Below are 22,502 nucleotides of genomic sequence, written 5' to 3' on the forward strand. Positions count from 1 at the left end.
TTCCACTTTAATTTAACTAGCAAGATTGCTGAGATCAAAAGGAGGATATAGATAGAGTGTGTCACTTAAAGATCATTAAGGAGCAGCTATGTGGTATGATAATAGCTAAGAAATGACACATCTATCTACCATATATAGTAGAACATATAAACAGAGAAACATATGCACAATATAGATAGGAGCCATAGGAGCCGTTTGTTCCTATCACCTCCTCTAGGTAATGCAGGTACATGGTCGATCAATTGGATCTTTGACTGTATGTCCTTTTTCCATAAAGTGTCTTGCCACAGGTTGGTCACTTTCTCCTTTTGCTATGGCATTACCTAGAGGAGGTGATAGGAACAAACGGCTCCTACAGAAAGAGGCACGATGGATCTACAGAGAGGCCTTAATGCTGAAGGGGACTGGCACTGCTTCTTGTAACCCATGAGAAATTTCTTTACCTCTGTGTTGACTTGAGGGTTTTGGTTTGAGCCTGATTGTATGTTTCCCTCATATCCTTTAGCTTCTGTATATATGTTTATTTTTTCTTTATTAGGATTTTTTTTTTCTTTATTAGTATTGTTTATTTTTTGTTTTTGTTTTTCTTTTTCTTTGTTTCTTTGTGCATATATTTCTCTGTATATATGTTCTACCATATATCATAGATAGATATGTCATTGTCTATTTCTTAGTTATTATCATACCACATAGCTGCTCCTTAATGATCTTTAAGTGACACACTCTATCTATATTCTCCTTTTGATCTCAGCAATCTTGCTAGTTAAATTAAAGTGGAACCGTTTAACAGGCTTGATCAATGTGGGCCATAAATTTATCTACTTACTTTCGGCACGGTAACAATCCTGTAATCTGGACTAACATTATCCTGAGCTTACCACAGTGAGTACACTACAATTGTAATCTATACTTGCTGTGTTTTTTGGTATTTTTCTCTCTCCAGTAATAATATGTTTCACTTATGCTTTTATGAGTTTACAGGATTATTAATAATATTTTTCCCTCATGCTTTTATGAGTTTACAGGATTATTATTTTGATAGGCTTTTTCTAATGTTAGATTGTTGACTTGACAGCTTTGTATTACGGCTATAACAAACCACTCTGTTTTCCACATTTGTCCCTTTGTTATGTTTGAGATGTGCATAGCCAAAGTTGAATGTATGTATACACTGTTTGTGTTTTTATCTGTGTTTTATCTTTTATTCTTCTAGTATTTGTATGACTAACACTTTATTACATTGGCAACGCTCTTATATTTTAGTCACTATTTTACACATAAGCAGTATTGTTATGGTGTCACAATGGTAACCCTTTGGCATTTTTTGTCAGTGGGTGGGGCTTCCTACACTTTAACCCCTTAAGGACAAGGCCATTTTTCAATTTCTTACCCTTAAGGACCAGGGCTATTTTTACATTTATGCAGTGTTTGTGTTTAGCTGTAATTTTTCTTTTACTCATTTACTGTACCCACACATATTATATACCGTTTTTCTCGTCATTAAATGGAATTTTTAAAGATACCATTATTTTCATCATATCTTATAATTTACTATAATTTTTTTTATATGATATATAAAAAAATTACCCCCCCCCACTTTTTCTAACTTTGACCCTCAAAATCTGTTACACATCTACAACCACCAAAAAACAACCATGCTAAATAGTTTCTAAATTTTGTCCTGAGTTTAGAAATATCCAATGTTTACATGTTCGTTGCTTTTTTTGCAAGTTATAGGGCAATAAATACAAGTAGCACTTTTCTATTTCCAAACCATTTTTTTTTCAAAATTAGCGATAGTTATGTTGTTAAACTGATATCTGTCAGGAATCCCTGAATATCCCTTTACATATATATATATATATATATATATATATATATATATATATATATATATATATATATATATATATATATATATTAGTAGACAACCCAAAGTATTGATCTAGGCCCATTTTGGTATATTTCATGACGCCATTTCACTGCTAAATGCGAACAAAAAAATCACTAACTTTTTCACAAACATTAGGTTTCTCACTGAAATTATTTACAAACAGCTTGTGCAATTATGACACACATGGTTGTAAATGCTTCTCTGGGATCCCCTTTGTTCAGAAATAGCAGACATATATGGCTTTGGCATTGCTTTTTGGTAATTAGAAGACCGCTAAATGCAGCTGCGCACGACATTTGAATTATGCCCAGCAGTGAAGGGGTTAATTAGGTAGCTTGTAGAGTTAATTTTAACTTTAGTGTAGTATAGTAGACAACCCAAAGTATTGATCTAGGCCCATTTTGGTATATTTCATGCCACCATTTCACCGCCAAATGAGATCAAATAAAAAAAAAGTTCACTTTTTCACTCATTTTAGGTTTTTCACTGAAAATATTTACAAACAGCTTGTGCAATTATGGCACAAATGGTTGTAAATGCTTCTCTGGGATCCCCTTTGTTCAGAAATAGCAGACATATATGTCTTTGGCATTGTTTTTTGGTAATTAGAAGACTGCTAAATGCAGCTGCGCACCACACTTGTATTATGCCCAGCAGTGATGGGGTTAATTAGGTAGCTTGTAGGGAACTTGAAGGGTTAATTTTAGCTTTAGTGTAGAGATCAGCCTCCCACCTGACACATCCCATCCCTTGATCCCTTCCTGACCATTCTCAAACAGCTCTCTTCCCTCCCCCACCTCACTATTGTCACCGCCATCTTTAGTACTGGCAGAAAATATGTATAACCTTTTTTGTGCAATATTTCTTTAAATAATTTTTATTAGATGGTGATATTATGAGTGTAAGTGTACTTTGAAATGTATTTTTGATGTGTTTTGTAAGACTTTTTTATGAGGTTGCACTTTCCTGACGAGCATTAATTTAAATTGCGCTCAAGTGATCGCGTTTATACTTCTAACTTGTAATGCGAAAAAAAACCCTGATGCACACAAATAGCCACGATAAACCACTTTTTACTTGTGCGCAACAGTTAGCTCGTCATTCATAATCTAGCATATAATCATATATTATACAATGTTACATAGAGAGTTAAACTTGGCGCTGCTAAATAATATTACAATAAGCATTCCAATGTCAATCTATATGAATCATCAAATATCAATCTATATAAACAAGAAAAAATACTTCAAAGAACAAACATTGCATACACAAACAACAGTATACCGCAATACAAATCCGTATACCCCAAAATGAATGGAATACCTTCCAAAGTCCAATAAAGGTAATGATAGTCACTAAATAATGGGTAGTGTATAAATTCAATATATATCAAACTGTCTATTGAATTGGCAGCTCCTCAGATAAGAGTCCCATCACAGACCCCTCAATACAAAAACTGAAAAACAAAGAGCGAGAGGAGCGCACAACCGCATCTAAGTGCAGATTAAAATGAACATTTATTAGTATAATATCCTATCCACGAAAAGCATTGACAATGTATAGTATATGTAAAGCATATGATATATCAAAAATCTGTGCAAACCCGCTCCAGCGTCCTCCGGATAGTGAGTTCCTCCTCGCGTGAAGCGTCAGAGACAACCAGAGAGAGGGTGTGTTTCCAAACGGCCAATCGGATCCAGACTGTGTAGGATGGAATCCTCCTCCTCTTCCCGATAGCTCCAAACTGGAGGTGTGAGTCCTATTGGAGCTGACAAATCCGGAGTCACTCAAAGCCTTCTTCGGTGTTAATACACCAGCTAGATGTGTGCAGTCCGAGCTAGGAACTTTTTCAAGAGTGGTTATAGCTACTTCCTTCCTGCCATTTATAGGCAGTATTAGGATAAATCCTCCTATTAACCCCTTATAGGGCAATAAGGAGACAAAACGTTCTATTCACATAGTAATAACCATTCCTAAAAAAATTTTTTTAATTAAAACACTAATACCATATAGTGAAAATAATAATAAAATATTGAACGTATTTCTTTATAGAATTAAACACTCAAAATAAAATAAAATTGTCTTATATATTATCACTCTCCCTATTTAGAGATAACCCTTTAGGTAAGAGATAAAATATCTTGCTTACTTAAAACCTTTAAATAGAACACCTAAAAGTCCTCAAACTTGCTCTGGTGATCCCTATTGTTAATGTGCTTATCCAGCAATAAATAGAGAAGTGGAACTTAACATAATATATAGGGGACGCCTCAACTGCTACAACTGGTAAAAACTCATTTAGCTTTTGACGGAGGATTTCCCATTGTATATTAAAGGGACAGTGTGAATCATACCAGAAAGGACTGAATATCTAAGTCCACATTCAAACCCTTGGGTTGTAGACAGTCCAATGTTTTAATCCAGTATGTTTCACGTTGCCTCTATTTTAACAATCTGTTGGTATCCCAGATAATAGGAGCTATCCATTCGAAAATCTTAATCTCCAAATCCTTGGGATCCTTAGTGTGGACCATTGCAAAATGTTGCCAGACACTATGGGGGGTAGTTATCAAGCCGTCTACTTTTCTTGCTTCGCCGGCCCAATACGCCTGCCTAAGCTCGCCTACCTTCGCCGCCGCGGACCTGAAAAAATACGCCTAAGTTATCAAATAAAGCTGTCAAAAAGCCGCGGGGCAATGAGCACCGGACTGTGACAGTTATCACTCATCCGATCTCGCTGCCCTTCGGCTTTTTCCCAGCTTTATTGCTAGCCTGTCACTAAGCACTCACACTAAACTACACTGTTCTACCCCCTATACCGGCGCCCCCGGAGCCTCCCGCAACTCAATAAAGTTACTAACCCCTAAACCGCCGCTCCTAGACCCTGCCGCAACTCTTATAAATGTATTAACCCCTAAACCGCCGCTCCCGGACACCGCTACCACCTACAGTATACCTAGTAACCCCTATCCTGCCCCCCTATACCGTCGCCCTCTATAATAAAAATGTTAACCCCTATCCTGCTGATCCCGCACCTCTCCGCAACTAAATAAATAGTTTAACCCCTAAACCGCCGCTCCATGAACCCGCCGCAACCTATATTAAACCTATTAACCCCTATCCTGCCCCCCCTACACCGTCGCCACCTATAATAAATTTATTAACCCCTAATCTGCCCCCCCCTACACCGTCGCCACCTATAATAAATTTATTAACCCCTATCCTGCCCCCCACTACGCCGCCGCCACTGTCATAAAATTATTAACCCCTAAACCTAAGTCTAACCCTAACCCTAACGCCCCCCTAACTTAAATATTAATTAAATAAATCTAAATAAATTAACTCTTATTAAGTAAATGAATCCTATTTAAAACTAAATACTTACCTTTAAAATAAACCCTAATATAGCTACAATATAAATAATAATTATATTCTAGCTATCTTAGGATTTATTTTTATTTTACAGGTAACTTTCAATTTATTTTAACCATGTACAATAACTATTAAATAGTTATTAACTATTTAATAGCTTACCTAGCTAAAATAAAGAGAAATGTACCTGTGAAATAAATCCTAACCTAAGTTACAATTACACCTAACACTACACTATACTTTAATAAATTATTCCTATTTAAAAATAAATACTTACCTGTAAAATAAACCCTAAGATAGCTACAATATAATTAATAATTATATTATAGCTATCTTAGGATTTATATTTATTTTACAGGTAACTTTGTATTTATTTTAGCTAGTTAGAATAGTTATTAAATAGTTATTAACCATTTAATAACTACATAGCTAAAAGAAATACAAAATTACCTGTAAAATAAATCCTAACTTAAGTTACAATTAAACCTAATACTACACTATCATTAAATTAATTAAATAAATTAACTACAAATAACTACAATTAAATACAATTACATAAACTAACTAAAGTACAAAAAATAAAAAAAGCTAAGTTACAAAAAATAAAAAAATAAGTTACAAACATGTTACAAATATTACAACATTTTTAAGCTACTTACACCTAATCTAAGCCCCCTAATAAAATAACAAACCCCCCCAAAATAAAAAAATGCCCTACCCTATTCTAAATTAAATAAATTTCAAAGCTCTTTTACCTTACCAGCCCTTAAAAGGGCCATTTGTGGGGGCATGCCCCAAAGAAAACAGCTCTTTTGCCTGTAAAAGAAAAATACAACCCCCCCAACATTAAAACCCACCACCCGCATACCCCTAATCTAACCCAAACCCCCCTTACAAAAACCTAACACTAATCCCCTGAAGATCATCCTACCTTGAGTCGTCTTCACTCAGCCGAGCCACCGATGGAACTGAAGAGGACATCAGGAGCGGAAGAAGTTAATCCTCCAAGCGGCGCTGAAGAAATCTTTAATATAGGTTGCGGCGGGTTCAGGGAGCGGCGGTTTAGGGGTTAATACATTTATTATAGTTGCGGTGGGCTCCGGGAGCGGCGGTTTAGGGGTTAATATGTATAGAGTAGCTTGCGGTGGGCTCCGGGAGCGGCGGTTTAGGGGGTAATAACTTTATTTAGTTGCGGCGGTGTAGGGGGGGTCAGATTAGTGGTGTTTAGACTCGGGGTACATGTTAGGGTGTTAGGTGTAGACACCTCCCATAGAAATCAATGGGATGTCTGTCAGCAGCGAACTTGTACTTTCGCTATGGTCAGACTCCCATTGATTCCTATGGGATCCGCCGCCTCCAGGGGTGGCGGATTGAAAACCAGGTACGCTGGGCCGTAAAAGTGCCGAGCGTACCTGCTAGTTTTTTGATAGCTAGCAAAAGTAGTGAGAATGTGCCGCACTTGTGTGCGGAACATCTGGAGTGACGTAAGAATCGATCTGTGTCGGACTGAGTCCGGCGGATCAATGCTTACGTCACAAAATTCTACTTTTGCCGGTCTCGAGCCTTTGATAACTAAGGCGAATCAGCCTCGCCACAAATACGCTGCGGAATTCCAGCGTATTTGAGGTTGACGGCTTGATAACTAGGCCCCTATGTGTCTCCAATCCTATGTCAATATTTGTTAGATGTTCCCTAAAGCGATACTTCCCTTTTTTTTTTTTTTAAGTTGATACACCACATAGGTGCTCTTACTTTTGGTACTATATTTCCTAGAGCTGTCAAAATTCACAAAAGAGTTATTTTCTGCTCCAATATGTGGACACATTACACAATCTTTAGTCTTACATTTATACTTTCCTGGAGAACTCCCCCAGTCTGTGGGTACCATTAGAGATTTGTTTCTTAATTTAGTAGGACCCAGCATATTTTTTAAATCCCTATTTTTTTCTGAAAAAATAGGGTCATTTTCTGAAAAAATAGGGATTTAAAAAATATGTTGGCTCCTACTAAATTAAGAAACAAATCTCTAATGGTACCCACAGACTGGGGGAGTTCTCCAGGAACGTATAAATGTAAGACTAAAGATTGTGATTGTGTAGTGTGTCCACATATTGGAGCAGAACATAACTCTTTTGTGAATTTTGACAGCTCTAGGAAATATAGTACCAAACGTAGGTACACATGTATGAGCACTCATGTGGTGTATCAACCTTACGTAGGGAGAACTAAAAGATTAGTGAAGTATCGCTTTAGGGAACATCTAACAAATATTGACAAAGAATTGGAGAGACATAGGGACCCATTTATCAAGCTCCGGATGGAGCTTGAGGGCCCATGTTTCTGGCGAGCCTGCAGGCTCGCCAGAAACACCAGTTATGAAGCAGCGGTCTAGAGACCGCTGCTCCATAACCTGCCCCCCTGCTCTGAGCAGGCGGACAGACATTGCCGCAATTCAACCTGATCGAGTACAATCGGATTGATTGACACCGATTGGCCATGAATCTGCAGGGGGGGGGCATTCAGCGAGGTCTGTCGGACCTGATCCGCACTGTCGGATGAGGTCCGACAGACCTTTGTTAAATAGGCCCCATAGTGTCTCGCAACATTTTGCAACGGCCCACACTAAGGATCCCAAGGATTTGGAGATTAAGATAATTGAATGGATAGCTCCTAATATCTGGAATACCAACAGATTGCTAAAATAGAGGCAATGTGAAACATACTGGATTAAAAAATTGGACTGTCTACAACCCAAGGGTTTGAATGTGGACTTAATTATTCAGTCCTTTCTGGTATGATTCACACTGTCCCTTTAATATACAATGGGAAATCCTCTGTCAAAAACTAAATTCGTTTTTATCAGTTGTAATAGTTGAGGCGTCCCCTATATATTATGTTAACTTCCACTTCTCTATTTATTGCTGGATACGCACATTAACAATAGGGATCACCAGAGCAAGTTTGAGGCCTTTTAGGTGTTCTATTTAAAGGTTTTAAGTAAGCAAGATATTTTATCTCTTACCTGCAGGGTTATCTCTAAATAGGGAGAGTGATAATATATGACAATTTTATTTTATTTTGGGTGTTTAATTTTATAAAGAAATATGTTCAATATTTTATTATTATTTTCACTATATGGTATTAGTGTCTTAACTGAATTTTTTTTTTAGGAATGGTTATTACTATGTGAATAGAAAGTTTTTGTCTCCATATGGGCCTATAAGGGGTTAATAGGAGGATCTATCCTAATACTGCCTATAAATGGCAGGAAGGAAGTAGCTACAACCACTCTCGAAAAAGCTCCTTGCTGGAACAAAATGTACGTCAAGTGTTTTATCCCAGTAAGGCTACTGATTTGTACTAGCATTAACGCTAGATTACAATGTGAGCCGAGGGTTTTCTAACAAGGTTTTAATTAGTTTTTTAACATCTTTTATTATGTAATATTATTGCTGGCTATTCTCGGACTGCACACATCTAGCTGGTGTATTAACACCGAAGAAGGCTTTGAATGGCTCCAGATTCGTCAGCTCCAATATGACTTACACCTCCAGTTTGGAGCTACCGGGAAGAGGATTCCATCCTACACAATCTGGATCCGATTGGCCGTTTGGAAACACACCCTCTCTCTGGTTGTCTCTGACGCTTCATGCAAGGATAAACTCACTATCCGGAGGACGCCGGAGCGGGTTTGCACAGATTTTTTATATATATCATATGCTTGTACATATACTATACATTGTGAGTGCTTTTCTTGGATAGGGTGTTATACTAATAAATGGTAATTTTAATCTGCACTTAGATGCAGTTGTGCGCTCCTCTCGGTCTTTGTTTTTCAGTTTATATAGTATACAATGCTAACATGTTTTCTTCCAGGATAACCATGTACGTGGCTTGATTTATGCGTCTTTCATAAAGATAAATCTTCCTGATTACAGCCTTGCTGACGCACCCCAGATCATCACTAATCTCTCACCAAATATTACAGTGGGTGCGAGACACTGTGGCTTGTAGGCCTCTCCAGGTCTCTGTCTGATCCTTAGAAGATGACCAGGTGTTGGGCAAAGCTTAAAATTGTACTCATCAGAGAAGATGACCTGGAATCGGACAGATTTATCTTTGTGAAAGATGCATGAATCAAGCCACGTATACGGTTATCCTAGAAGAAAACTTGCTTCCTTCTGCTCTTACAATGTTCCCCAACTCTAAGGATTGTTTTTTCCAGTAGGACAATGCTCTATTCCACACAGCCAGGTCAATCAAGGTGTTGATGGAGGACCACTAGATTAATACTCTCTCATGGCAATCCCAATCGCCAGAACTGAAACCCATTGAAAACCTTTGGAATGTTATCAAGAAGATGGATGGTCACAAACCATCAAAGAAAGCTGAGCTGCTTGATTTTTTTGTGCAGGGGGTGGAATAAAGTCACCCAACAACAATGTGATAGCCTGGTGAAGAGCATGCCAAGATGCATGAAAATCAGGGTTGTTCCACCAAATATTAATTTCTGAACTCTTACTAATTTAAAACATCAGTGTTGTGTTAAAAATGGATATGAACTTGTTGTCTTTGCATTATTTGAGGTCTGAAAACACTGCACCTTTTTGTTATTTTGTCCAGTTGCCATTTTCTGCAAATAAATGCTATATTTTTATTTAGAATTTGGGGAAATGTCAGTAGCTTATAGAATAAAACAAAAATTTTCATTTTACACAAACACAGACCTTTAAATGGTAAAAACTGATAATTCAGTCAGGTTCTTGTATTAATTTATGTCATGCTTTACTGATTTTGTAGTTGTGAACTGCGGGGAAAGTAGGTTTAGTTTGGGGGAATGAGAGTATATTGGCTTGGATTTTTTTGTTTGATCATCTAAGTATATATAGATAACCTACCACACTATTCACTTTTAATCACTTATTAAAGGTACACATTTTTCTTTCCTTATTTTTTTCTAACTCTCACACAGATGAAAATAATCCTAACACATTATTTTCCCATTAGAATCTGGATTATGTAATAAAGTAAATATTATATAAGTAGCTGCAGGCTATAGTTATATAAATGACCTTTGAGGGCATTACAAGAAAGCAAGAATGCACCCAGAATAGTCAAAACATCTATGATACGTTTGTCGGCTGTGGAAAGCTAAGATGCAAGTGGAATTATTAAAAGCAACATTAATAGATGTATGTAACTTAATATGAACGGCTAATTTTCTCAATGATTACTCTAGAGGAAGAAAATATTAGAGATTTTGCTACAATATTGGAGATGGCAATACCAACATAGTAGAATTTCTTGTGAGACTTATGACACTGCAGGTAATAGAACAGGAATCTGGTAACATTGGTGATCTGTTGTAACTTCAGATAACTGGTAGAGGCGCTGATGATCTTAGTGCTAACAAACTATAAATTTACCTCTTATATGTTCCATAGATGGTGTAAGGAATGATAAAGAGCATTTGATATTTTTAAGATGTTAAAGGGACACTGTACCCAAAATTTTTCTTTCGTGATTCAGATTAAGCATGAGATTTTAAGCAAATTTCTAATTTACTCCTATTATCAAATTTTCTTCATTCTCTTGGTATCTTTATTTGAAATGCAAGAATGTAAGTTTAGATGCCGGCCCATTTTTGGTGAACAAACTGGGTTGTCCTTGCTGATTGGTGGATAAATTCATTCACCAATAAAAAAGTGCTGGCCAGAGTACTGAAACCAAAAAAAAGCTTAGATGCCTTCTTTTTCAAATAATGATAGCAAGAGAACGAAGAAAAATTGATAATAGGAGTAAATTAGAAAGTTGCTTAAAATTGCATGCTCTTTCTGAATTACAAAAGAAAAAAATTGGGTGGACCAATGTGATGTGGACCAATTAACTTGCTGTTCTGAGGACACTTTTTAAAATGATGCTTAAAGGATTACTTTCTGTTATAATTTTTAAGCTAAACAACTAACATATTAAAGTTAATAAACATTAATTAAAACCTACTGACCTATATTTTCTCCAAAACGAAGTTTCATAACGTTCTAAAAGTTATATCTTTTATTCGCCGATGATGTCACGTTATCCTGCCCACTATTTTCAGCACTGCATGTTCAAAATACTTAAACCAATAACTTTGGCCTAGATTTAGAGTTTGGCGTTAGCCGTGAAAACCAGCGTTAGAGGCTCCTAACGCTGGTTTTAGGCTACCGCCGGTATTTGGAGTCACTCAAAATAGGGTCTAACGCTCACTTTCCAGCCGCGACTTTTCCATACCGCAGATCCCCTTACGTAAATTGCGTATCCTATCTTTTCAATGGGATTTTTCTAACTCCGGTATTTAGAGTCGTTTCTGAAGTGAGCATTAGACATCTAACGACAAAACTCCAGCCGCAGGAAAAAAGTCAGTAGTTAAGAGCTTTCTGGGCTAACGCCGGTTTATAAAGCTCTTAACTACTGTGCTCTAAAGTACACTAACACCCATAAACTACCTATGTACCCCTAAACCGAGGTCCCCCCACATCGCCGACACTCAATTTTTTTTTAACCCCTAATCTGCCGACCGCCACCTACGTTATCCTTATGTACCCCTAATCTGCTGCCCCTAACACCGCCGACCCCTGTATTATATTTATTAACCCCTAATCTGCCCCCCTCAACGTCGCCTCCACCTGCCTACACTTATTAACCCCTAATCTGCTGACCGCAAAGCGCCGCCACCTACGTTATCCTTATGTACCCCTAATCTGCTGCCCCTAACACCGCCGACCCCTATATTATATTTATTAACCCCTAATCTGCCCCCCACAACGTCGCCTCCACCTGCCTACACTTATTAACCCCTAATCTGCCGACCGGACCTGAGCGCTACTATAATAAAGTTATTAACCCCTAATCCGCCTCACTAACCCTATCATAAATAGTATTAACCCCTAATCTGCCCTCCCTAACATCGCCGACACCTAACTTCAATTATTAACCCCTAATCTGCCGACCGAATCTCGCCGCTATTCTAATAAATGTATTAACCCCTAAAGCTAAGTCTAACCCTAATACTAACATCCCCCTAAGTTAAATATAATTTAAATCTAACGAAATTAATTAACTCTTATTAAATAAATTATTCCAATTTAAAGCTAAATACTTACCTGTAAAATAAATCCTAATATAGCTACAATATAAATTATAATTATATTATAGCTATTTTAGGATTTATATTTATTTTACAGGTAACTTTGTATTTATTTTAACCAGGTACAATAGCTATTAAATAGTTAAGAACTATTTAATAGCTAAAATAGTTAAAATAATTACAAATTTACCTGTAAAACAAATCCTAACCTAAGTTACAAATAAACCTAACACTAGACTATCAATAAATTAATTAAATAAACTACCTACAATTACCTACAATTAACCTAACACTACACTATCAATAAATTAATTAAATACAATTGCTACAAATAAATACAATTAAATAAACTAGCTAAAGTACAAAAAATAAAAAAGAACTAAGTTACAAAAAATAAAAAAATATTTACAAACATAAGAAAAATATTACAAGAATTTTAAACTAATTACACCTACTCTAAGCCCTCTAATAAAATAACAAAGCCCCCCAAAATAAAAAAATGCCCTACCCTATTCTAAATTACTAAAGTTCAAAGCTCTTTTACCTTACCAGCCCTGAACAGGGCCCTTTGCGGGGCATGCCCCAAGAAATACAGCTCTTTTGCCTGTAAAAAAAAACATACAATACCCAAGCCCCCCAACATTACAACCCACCACCCACATACCCCTAATCTAACCCAAACCCCCCTTAAATAAACCTAACACTAAGCCCCTGAAGATCATCCTACCTTGTCTTCACCATACCAGGTTCACCGATCGGTCCAGAAGAGCTCCTCCGATGTCCTGATCCAAGCCCAAGCGGGGGGCTGAAGAGGTCCATGATCCGGCTGAAGTCTTCATCCAAGCGGGCCAGAAGAGGTCTTCCATCCGATTGAAGTCTTCATCCAAGCGGCATCCATCCGGAGCGAAGCGGCAGCATCCTGAAGACCTCCACCGCGGAACATCCATCCTGGCCGACGACTGAACGACGAATGACAGTTCCTTTAAATGACGTCATCCAAGATGGCGTCCCTCGAATTCCGATTGGCTGATAGGATTCTATCAGCCAATCGGAATTAAGGTAAGAATATTCTGATTGGCTGATGGAATCATCCAATCAGAATCAAGTTCAATCCGATTGGCTGATCCGATCAGCCAATCAGATTGAGCTCGCATTCTATTGGCTGTTCCGATCAGCCAATAGAATGCAAGCTCAATCTGATTGGCTGATTGGATCAGCCAATCGGATTGAACTTGATTCTGATTGGATGATTCCATCAGCCAATCAGAATATTCTTACCTTAATTCCGATTGGCTGATAGAATCCTATCAGCCAATCGGAATTCGAGGGACGCCATCTTGGATGACGTCATTTAAAGGAACCGTCATTCGTCGTTCAGTCGTCGGCCAGGATGGATGTTCCGCGGTGGAGGTCTTCAGGATGCTGCCGCTTCGCTCCGGATGGATGCCGCTTGGATGAAGACTTCAATCGGATGGAAGACCTCTTCTGGCCCGCTTGGATGAAGATTTCAGCCGGATCATGGACCTCTTCAGCCCCCCGCTTGGGCTTGGATCAGGACATCGGAGGAGCTCTTCTGGACCGATCGGTGAACCTGGTATGGTGAAGACAAGGTAGGATGATCTTCAGGGGCTTAGTGTTAGGTTTATTTAAGGGGGGTTTGGGTTAGATTAGGGGTATGTGGGTGGTGGGTTGTAATGTTGGGGGGCTTGGGTATTGTATGTTTTTTTTTACAGGCAAAAGAGCTGTATTTCTTGGGGCATGCCCCGCAAAGGGCCCTGCTCAGGGCTGGTAAGGTAAAAGAGCTTTGAACTTTAGTAATTTAGAATAGGGTAGGGCATTTTTTTATTTTGGGGGGCTTTGTTATTTTATTAGGGGGCTTAGAGTAGGTGTAATTAGTTTAAAATTGTTGTAATATTTTTCTTATGTTTGTAAATATTTTTTTATTTTTTGTAACTTAGTTCTTTTTTATTTTTTGTACTTTAGCTAGTTTATTTAATTGTATTTATTTGTAGCAATTGTATTTAATTAATTTATTGATAGTGTAGTGTTAGGTTAATTGTAGGTAATTGTAGGTAGTTTATTTAATTAATTTATTGATAGTCTAGTGTTAGGTTTATTTGTAACTTAGGTTAGGATTTGTTTTACAGGTAAATTTGTAATTATTTTAACTATTTTAGCTATTAAATAGTTCTTAACTATTTAATAGCTATTGTACCTGGTTAAAATAAATACAAAGTTACCTGTAAAATAAATATAAATCCTAAAATAGCTATAATATAATTATAATTTATATTGTAGCTATATTAGGATTTATTTTACAGGTAAGTATTTAGCTTTAAATTGGAATAATTTATTTAATAAGAGTTAATTAATTTCGTTAGATTTAAATTATATTTAACTTAGGGGGGTGTTAGTATTAGGGTTAGACTTAGCTTTAGGGGTTAATACATTTATTAGAATAGCGGTGAGCTCCAGTCGGCAGATTAGGGGTTAATAATTGAAGTTAGGTGTCGGCGATGTTAGGGAGGGCAGATTAGGGGTTAATACTATTTATTATAGGGTTAGTGAGGCGGATTAGGGGGTTAATAACTTTATTATAGTAGCGCTCAGGTCTGATCGGCAGATTAGGGGTTAATAAGTGTAGGCAGGTGGAGGCGACGTTGTGGGGGGCAGATTAGGTTTTAATAAATATAATATAGGGGTCGGCGGTGTTAGGGGTAGCAGATTAGGGGTACATAGGGATAATGTAAGTAGCGGCGGTTTACGGAGCGGCAGATTAGGGGTTAATAATAATATGCAGGGGTCAGCGATAGCGGGGGCGGCAGATTAGGGGTTAATAAGTGTAAGGTTAGGGGTGTTTAGACTCGGGGTACATGTTAGAGTGTTAAGTGCAGACGTAGGAAGGGTTACCGCATAGCAAACAATGGGGCTGCGTTAGGAGCTGAACGCGGCTTTTTTGCAGGTGTTTGGTTTTTTTTCAGCTCAAACAGCCCCATTGTTTCCTATGGGGGAATCGTGCACGAGCACGTTTTTGAGGCTGGCCGCGTCCGTAAGCAACTCTGGTATCGAGAGTTGAAGCTGCATTAAAAATGCTCTACGCTCCTTTTTTGGAGCCTAACGCAGCCTTTATGTGGACTCTCGATACCAGAGTTATTTTTATGGTGCGGCCAGAAAAAAGCCGGCGTTAGTTTTTCGGGTCGTTACCGACAAAACTCCAAATCTAGGCCTTTGTGTTTAAAGCGCCATTTTGGAACCTAGGTATTGTAAACGGATTGGTACAGAGCAAAGGATACCCACGGAGTGGGTTTGGAAAACAATTAAATTTGCAGACAAGATTTCTGATATACGGTAGAGATATGTTAATGAAATGCTATTGATAAAAAGCGTATTTGGGGTAGTTAGTTAGTAACAGGCATAGAAAATATTTACTTACAGTGGCCCTTTAACACTCCTTATCTTTGTGATCAATTATTTGAAATCTGAGATGCAAGAAATTATGATTCAATATATGCTTTGCATTATCAATAGGAACAATGAGAAATTTTAATTTTGGCAATGCAGATATATTATCACTTAGATTTTTTTTTCTGGATAAATAATAATAATAAATTCTATATTATGCAAATCATAACATTATACAAATCTATTTTTTTGTTTTAAACAAGCACAATATGTAACAATAAACGTTTATGGTCAATTTTTACTGTACAATTATTTATTAATATTGTTCTAATTCTTTCTTTCTAGCTGTAGGCAGCATGGAATCAGTGATTTTCATTCAGTTTTCACTTTGTGCTTTTCTTTTTCAAGAAATAATTTAAAATAATTTCCAGAGACGCAAGTACAAATCTCACTCCTGCAGATGTCCTTTAACAGATGTCCTGTTGTACTGTGTTCTCGCTAGATTTATATTTGTATTATTTACTTGAGTTTATTCAAAACAAAAGAAAGCCAATTTATTTATAATGACATTTTCCCATGTGGAGTGTAAAATGTGTATAGGCTATTATGGAGACAGAACTATGAGTCATAATAAACCATTGTTGTTCTTGTCCATTGTATAACTAGTAGACTTGTTCTGATGCTCACATACATTGAACATTTTTCTTATATCTGTAAAAAACCCCATGGACCTTACAAAGGTCCAGCTTTACAAAGTATTTAGTTCCAGGTCTGAATGATATAATATTGGCAGTTCATTTTCAGGAAATACAATGTAAGTGAATATGGAGTGTTTTATATCAAATAACCAGCTCTTAGAGTGAAGGTACCTAAAACACTGCATACAAATACATTCAGTTTTTGTAGACAATAGTTTTCTAAATGTGTCCCTTTTCAATTTAGTTAGTATACTTCAAATTACTTTAGGGTAGATGATCAATATCAACATTTAGGGCCAGATTACAAGTCACGCTCTAAATTTGTTGAAAGTAAAAAGTTACCGTGCAAGTGAAAGACTCAGGTGCACTAACTTGAGGACTTTAAATATCCTGACCGTGCTAACTTCTTCTCCCCATAGACTTTTTTGGGGCACGCTACAGTAATAAAAAAAGTATCAGTTATCGATTGCATGCTAAACCGACACTGCACTAGACCAACTGCGCTAAACCCAAAGGTGTTAGGGATACTTTACATTTCTATGTTCTTCACATAGAAGAAAATGTGTATATATATATGATTATTTTTTGTAAAATATATATCTTTACATATGTCTATATTCATTTATACAGATATAGATATACATATATATATATATATTAAAAATTATTGTCAGCACCACAATATAAATATACACCACTTTCAGTGCACGGGGAGTGTTCACTATCAAAAATACAAATATAACTAAAGCAAATTACAGACCACTCATATTCAGCGCTAGGCTATTTATTAGATAATTGTATATTTATACCAATGACAAGAGACATTTTCCGTCCACCATATTATTTTAAATCATTGTAAAAATTTGCAAGATGTAGGCAACATAAAGTGTTATATCCGGAATGTCCCGGTTTGTGTACAATACCAAATATTATTTGTATTCTCATTTGAAATATCAGTGTAGATAAGATCTATAGGATCTTGAAGTGAATGCATTTAAAAGTTTTTCCTTTGGGTTTACCTTGGTAGAATCCTTTACACTCCTCAAATAAGGGGATTACCTTAAAAATATATTGGCAGCATTCAAAGAAAGAAATGCACCATCTGGATTCGGAGATCACCGATCCTGTTATATGCCATCTAATTGCGTACTACTACATATCCTCTGTATCTATTTGCACTGCCTCTGGTCAACCGTTATCAAACAATTCTCAGAACTTTGTCCCGTGGCGTGGAACCAGCAAGGTACTTCACTTCTAAAGATCTACTGTCATCATAACCAAAGGGAATCCCAAACTGCTGTGCATTCATTGTAGAGGCACTTAGTGTAAAACACACCTCACATATCCCCAACTCTTCCCCTAGGCTCTTAACTTGCAAACACTTCACGGGGTGCACAGCTGATTACACAACCATGTAAGCAGACACAGCACAGCTATGGGCGTTTCACCCTTTCCAATTCGGGGTTGGGGAATTTTAAGTATTTCTATTCATAACAAATGAAAACATATTAAAAATGAATAAAAATGATATTGCATGTTTCAAGGTATTTGACTAGTAAGGGTTCAAAAGTATATATATATATATATATATATATACTGTATATATATATATATATATATATATATATATATATATATATATATAAATTTACATGCAGTATATACATATATGTGTGCACATACATATTTACACCTATAAATATACATATGAAGACCTTGTGATTTTAGGTGTCTGGGGTTAACTTTTTCTCTATGTGCTAATTATTGGTTTTTCAGACGATGTGTTTCCCTGTGTGATTTCCTTAAAAAACAGACCTCTTGTTGTAAATAGTTTGTAAGTTTCCCTTAAGCAAATTTTATTGCCTTTATCCTGAGATCTAGTGCATCAAGTTAGTAAGATGTCAGCACTGAGGAGTGATAAAAAGCTGTGTCCTCTACCTAGAGAAATCTGAGGTCAATCAGAGGTGACACTCAATATCTTAAGACATATTTTATCACACGTATTTTTGGCCAGATTACATGTGGAGAACTATTTTTACGCTCCCGCTCATTCACTAACTACACTAGAAGTAGAAGGAGATAAGCAAATTGCAGACTGTCTCAATTATTACTTCAGCTCTGTCTTCACAAAATTTTTTGAAGATAGAATATCTGTATTAAGAGATGGTACAAAACATGGAAATGTGCTTAGCACTAATCTTTTTACAGAAGATGAGGTTTTGTTGTCATTATCAAAAATAAATGTAGAATACAGAATGCACAGTACCTCTTCATAAAAAGGGCAGTAGGGAAGAATCTGGTAACTACAGACCAGTTAGTTATACATCGGTAGTAAGGAAATACATGGAAAGTCTCTTTGAAGAAAGTTTATGACTTACATAAAGACAAACAATTTCGATGACCAAAATCAGTATGGGTTTACTTCAGGGAGATCCTGTCAGTAGTGATGTCCCGAACTGTTCGCCCCGTGAACAGTTCACAGTGAACATAGCTTGTTTGCGTTTTGTGGGCGAACACATGGCGATGTTCGATCTGCCCCTATGTGTCATCATTGTGGAAACTTTGACCCTTTATGTCACAGCCGCCTGACACATTAGAGCCAATCAACATCAGACACTCCCTCACAGACCCTCCCAGCTACTCAGAATCCGCCATTTTAGACTCATAACGACCTTGCTTTCTTAATGAGAGGACGTGTTGTGTTTTTGCTCCTGACATTAATATTAAAAACATAGCTAGGCTAGTGTATTTACAGTCCAGAAGGACTCCACTCATCTCTGCTGCAAGCACAGCACCCCAAAAAGCCCTTTTTAGGGCTATATTTCGTGCCTTTTTTTTTCTCGTTTTTTTTTATTAGCATTTGCCTGGCTTTCAGGCTGTGTGTTTAAGGCTCACAGCATATGCTGTGATTACTGCCACCACTGATATCTCCCTAACAACATTAGTTTCAATTTAACTAACCAAAAAATGTAATTATTTTTCTAGTGTAATTTTTTTTCATTTTCTATCAGGCCAGTGTCACACAGCATATACTCTGGTTCATTGCTCTGTGCCAGCCAGCAGCCACCAGTGTTAATATCCGTTTATAACATTATTTTTAATTAAAAAAAAAAAAAAAAAACACAAAAAAATATTTTGCTAGTGTAATCTAATTACATTTACTATCATGCCTGTGTCTGTCAGGCTCACTCAGCATTAATATACCATTAATATACCTCATTTTTTTTTCAGTCTTTTGGTTAATTGGTCTGTGCCAGGCAGCCCCCCAGCACTCATATCTTCTTCTTCACCTTAATTTTAATATAAAAAAAAAAGTTTAAATTGGTTTGCTAGTGTAATCTAATATAATTTTCTATCCGGCCTGTGTGTTTTGCTGACATACAGAGCCTACTGTGTTTACTTGCTGCCCTCCCTAGTCTATGAGCCACGACTCATATGTGTTTAACCTTTTTTTAATTTCCCCCCCCAAAAAATAATTTCAATCATTTTTCTAGTGTAATCTAATAGTATTTTCTATCAGGCGTGTGTGTATCCGACTTACAGAGCCTACTGTTTTTAATAGCTGCCCTTCCAAGGCTATCAGCCACGACTCATATGTATGTGCTTAACCTTTTTCTTTAAATTTCCAAACAAAAAGTCTTTAAATCATTATGCTAGTGTAATGTAATTGTATTTTCTATCAGGCCTGTGTCTAACTGTCTATCTGACTTACACAGCATACTGTTGTTAATTGCTGCCCTACGTAGCAGCCAGCCAGTGCGACCACTCATAGAGTTATATGTGCATTGCACTTCTTAACATAATTTTAATATTAAAATCTAATATTTTTAAAATATTTTGCTAGTGTAATCTAACTTAATTTTCTATCAGGCCTGTGTTTTTGTCACTTACACAGCATACTGTGCTAAATTGCTGCCCTACCTACCATCCACGACTCATATCTGCTAGCCTGTGTGCCAGGCCCAACTAGCCAATTAGTGTCACCAATCACAATTCTTTTAACAGTATAGAAAAAAATAAAAATCATAATTTTTTGGACTGCAAATATTCAGTCTCCTAAAGCCATTGAATTGCATTTACCTCCTGCCTGCCACTGCCAGCCTTTTGTGCCAGGCCGTGTAGCCAACTATTTACACCAATCATAATTGTTGTCACAGACAGTACAGTTACTAATTAAAATTAACAAAATTTTGATTGTTGATCTTAATCCTCAGTTTGCTCGTGCCCTAGAATTGCACTTTTCTACTGCCTTCCAAGCCTGTGTGCCAGGCCTTCTTGAAAAATATTTACACCAATCATATTTGTTGTCACAGTATTCTGTACTATCAAAATACAGACAATGAAGGGCCTATGAAGACTGAGCAAAGGTTGGATTGTAGTATTTTGTTCGGCTAATCATGATGGCCATGTAGACCACCCGTAACAGGGATGAAAGTGCTAAGAATAGTACTAATTGAAACAGCCGATTTAGCCATGGGTGTTAGTCTAAGACCACTCGGCTTTTTTGGGGGTTTGGGTGCAGCTAATCATGAAGGCCAGATAGACCTGCCACCATTTGGTGTTGTAACAGGTATTAAACTGCAAAGAACAGTACTACTTAACACAACCTACTTACCATGGGTCCCAGAGCATATGTTTGGTTATTATATTGTAAGGGTAATCATGCAGGCCATATAGACCTACACCGATAGGGTGAGTATGAGTAACAGCTATTAAAATGCGAAGGACATTACTAATTAACACAACATAGTTACCATGGGTCGCAGACCAAGAGCAGATGTCTTATTATTATATTTTGTATGGGTAATCATCCAGGCCGTATAGACCTCACCAAATAGGGGGAGTTACAGAGATTAAAGTGCTAAGAATGGTAGTACTTAAAACACAACCTAGTTAAAATTGGTACCAGACCGCATGTCTTATTATTATATTTTTTCAGGGTAAACAGGCAGGCCATATAGAACACCCCCGATAGGGGGGGGGGGAACAGGGATTAAAGTGCTAAGAAAAGTACTAATTAACACAAGCTAGTTGGGTCCAAGAACGCATGTTTAATTATTAGACTTTATTAGGGTAATTATATATCTACCAAATCTATCTATTTCTCTTCTATCGATTCTATCTAACTATCAATCTATGTATATCTATCTATCCTCTCTATCAATCTATCTTCTGTCCGGGATGTTTTGAGACAGCCACTTTGGGAATGATAGTTGATTTAGGCCCATTATGGCTTAAAAGCAGACTCTGCAAAAAATATGTAATTTTCCATGGGAGTTTTGCCAGGGATCCCCCTCCAGCATGCGACAGTCCAGGTGTTAGTACCTTTGAAACAACTTTTCCATCACTATTGTGGCCAGAAAGAGTCCTTGTAGGATTTAAAGTTTGCCTGCCTATTGAATTCAATGGCGGTTCGTGCGTTCGCGAACAATACCGGAAGTTCAAGTCCGCCGTTTGTGAACCAAAATTTTTAGGTTCGCGACATCACTACCTGTCAGACTAATCTACTTGACTTCTTTGATTATGTAACAAAAGTATTAGACAAGGGTGGAGCAGTTGATGTAGCATATCTAGATTTCAGCAAAGCATTTGATAATGTCCTGCACATCAAAACTAATTCACAAACTGTATCTCCTTGGTCTAGACTCAAAAATTGGTAACTGGGTAGAATACTGGCTTAAGGATAGAAAACAGAGTGCCTTAGTAAATGGAGTACATTCAGCAGAGGGGGCTGTTACTAGTGGTGTTCCACAGGGGTCAGTTCTGGGGGCTTTTTTGTTTAACATATTTATCAGAGATATAAGAAAAGGGCTACAGGGCAAACTATGTCTGTTTGCAGATGACACAAACATTTGTAATAGAGTAGATGTTCCAGGGGTGGTAAATAAAATGAGAAGCGATATACAAAAATTGAAGGATTGGACAAATGACTGGGATCTAAAGTTTTATACTGCAAAGTATAAAATATGCATTTAGGGAACAAAAATGAAAACATTAAATACCGACTCAA

The sequence above is a fragment of the Bombina bombina genome, chromosome 5 (genome assembly GCF_027579735.1).
Source record: "Bombina bombina isolate aBomBom1 chromosome 5, aBomBom1.pri, whole genome shotgun sequence".
Lineage (NCBI taxonomy): Eukaryota > Metazoa > Chordata > Amphibia > Anura > Bombinatoridae > Bombina > Bombina bombina.